Here is a 3,186-nt window from a genome sequence, read left to right as displayed (position 1 = left end):
TTTCTTTCTTTCTTTCTTTCTTTCTTTCTTTCACTTTTTCTTTTCTTTCCATGTGTGAGTCAAAGATTTATTTCTTCATTTCTTGCATTTGAAGTACTCTTTGATGACATCCTCAGCCTGAGACTCCTTCCATAGTCCTTAACTACTGCACAACTGCAAGCAACCACTTTACAGGGTTTCCCCTCTCTGTCAATTGTACAGGGGCCTTCCCATTCCCCTAGTTTCTTGTTGTTGTCACCCTTGATTAGGTTGATTTGGTGTTCAGCACAAAGGGCCTCCACTAACTTGACATACATAGGCTTATCACAGTTGGATACAAGCACACAAAGGTGGGCTTGGCGCTTGTCTAAGGCTTTGGCACTTTGCGAATTCCATATGCTAGGCCATCATGGATGAGGGCGGTCTTCAGCACCTCCTGTAAAGTAGTATTAACGTCCACGACACCTCCAGCAGCAATGTCTTCCTGGGCCATGATGGTGGGTTATAGGTGAAGCCCAATCTCAAGCCTCTGCCTCCACACGACTTGGCAGCGGCAGGGAAAGAGAGGAATGTTCTGTCTGGTGCATGAGTTTTCATAACAGAATCTATTCCAAGCCCCAGTTCAGTTTGTTATTAAGATATATGGCTCATCTCTTCACTGGCAATGGAAAGTTCCAGCATTTCAAGTAGAATCTCAACCTCAGAGCCACACTATACTTTTCAAAAGCTTGGCTAAGAGAAATGCTACTTGTGGATAAGTGCCTGCAGAGTACATGTATTCGATCCTCTAGACAAATATTCTTAAATCTAGTCCCAATTTAGCCAGAGTCATGGACTTGTGAGCTTGACTACTTCCCACTGACTCCTTGAAGAATGACTTTTAATGCTTTGTGCTTTGGTTGAGGGGCATGATACACATTATGCAAAGTATGGTTTTGAACACTGATTCCTATCTGTTGCAGGGATATTGTTCAGGATGTGGCTTCTCTATGAAGCCTCTCTATGAAGACCTGGAGGAGAATATGCTCTTTGGTCCTCAGTATGTGGAATAGTTGTGCTTTTTCTTAGCAACCTGCAAATATTCTGGATCTCATAATGTGTCGTATATCCCTCTCCCCATCAGCAGGTAGGGTCTTAGAGCCAAATGAGTGAACAACCATGAGCCCACACAAGAGAACTAATCACTCGGTTTGGCATAGTTGGTGAGGTGGAATCAGAGCCTGTGGTATAGGCAAGACGCTGTAGTGGCTCAATCTGCCATGGGCAGATCCAGATGTTGAGTGTCAGGGAATCCCCTCCCTAGGGGAGGGTTGGTGATGAACATGGATCCTCCAAACCAGCTTAATGCAGGTGCCTGTAGGCCATTACTGCTCCTGAGGGTTAGGGTTGGGGTTAGGGTTAGGTATGTTAGGGTGATGACGTTGCACACCTGGTCCTATACCTATACCCTTCTCCTCACCAGCTCTGTATCCTTTATTAACACACGTGAATGGCATTGTTTGAGCAGCAGCAACTGCATGTGAGTCAAATGCCATGTGCTTTCCATTGTTTCACCCATCACAGTCCCCAGGGGTAGGTACATTCACACCCCAAAGTTCACTTCTATTATGTGAGCCAGGGAAGCAGTATACTAGACATTAGCAGTGTGGGCTATGGAGTCAGGGGACCAGTTTCAAATCCTGCCTCCACCTCTCACTAATTGAGAGGCCTTGGATGAGACATTTAGTCTATTTATCTATAAAACAGGAACAAAACACTGCTTACAAACACAGCTGTGACAGGAAACACATTACATAACCACTGTGAACCATTTAGCACAGAGCTTGACCCAGTAATAAATGCTATGAAGAAATATATTGTGGTAGTGAAGACTTTGGTTTTTGGAATTGGATACACCTGGGTTCAAATTCCAGCTCTTCCAGGGTCAACTGTGAAAACTTGGGCAAGTTTCCAACTTCATTAATCCTCACCTTTTTCCAACTGCGAAATGGGGCAAATAGTGCATATAAAACTCATGGCCCACTGCTTGAGATGAAGTGTGTGCTCCATAAGTGATAGCTTTAGCTACTTGTTATTTTACTGCTATACCAGAAAGAATGCAGCTCAAGCTAAACAGGCAAGATGGAACACCTAAGGCAATTCTGCAGAGCTGCCGACCCTATGCGGCAACTGACCTCCATCTCCAACACATGGTAGCAACAGTTACTTAGATGGATTGTGTTCTATGTACTCGGCAATGAGCTGAGAGTTTTATATCTTTGTTTTACCTGGGACTAGGTATGGCGGATCTTAATATTTTGGGGGCCACAAGTACTGTATCAGCCTGGTTCCAATCAAGAGATAGAAACCACAAGTGGTTTATGCAGTGGAAGTTTAATATAAAGAATTATTCAGCTATGATAAATGAGCAACTATATGATGTAAAGAGAACCTTATAGGGCTACTCTCCCTACAAGTGGGGAAGAGTATCCAAGAAGGACAATCTAGGATTGGGGTCCCCTCCCCAGGCTGGAGATCACATATTGTTGGAGAAGGTATCACTGCATCCCCCTACATGGCAGAGAGATTTGCTGGGTTGCATGGTCTAGAGCTGGTTGCAATTATTGGACAAGCAGGAAACAAACCTCCACAGCCCATGTCCACACTGCTGGGTTGAGTGTATGAGCATGTAGAATGATTGGGTCTCCAGTATGGACAGAAGGCATGGATTGCATGGTGCCTGTGCTGGGAGGATACTAAGTGGGTGATCACCATACCAGGCCAAGACTAGTTGCCTGGGACCTTCTGGGCACATGGCTGGAGCAGAGCACCACTGGATCTCCTCACAGCAGCCAGACCCAGGAAGAGAAGCTCCTTTCACCTGTGCTGTTCTCTCGGCACCCGCCACTGAGAAAGCATCATGTTAAGCTCACCGTAGAGGAGAAATGCTCATGGGAATCCTGTCCATTGTCACAGAGCAGGTATTAGTGGGTACATATGGAGTTGAGAAGTCATAAGTTGTAACTGGCATAGATATTATGGGGCATTTGAAGAACGCTGTGAACACATATGCATGGGTCCATATATTCATGCGTGTGCACGTATGTGTAATTATTCACACAATTCATGGTGGATACTACTTCTAGGGTGTTCACAGACCCCAGGTAGAGAGTGCCTGGAGGGAAAATTATCCAAGGCAGGCCCATTCATTGTTCCAGGGCAGCCACA

This window comes from Colobus angolensis, unplaced genomic scaffold (assembly GCF_000951035.1).
Source record: "Colobus angolensis palliatus isolate OR3802 unplaced genomic scaffold, Cang.pa_1.0 Scaffold12, whole genome shotgun sequence".
NCBI classification, from domain to species: domain Eukaryota; kingdom Metazoa; phylum Chordata; class Mammalia; order Primates; family Cercopithecidae; genus Colobus; species Colobus angolensis.
The sequence above is the reverse complement of the archived record's forward strand: the minus strand, read 5'-3'. Positions refer to the sequence as shown.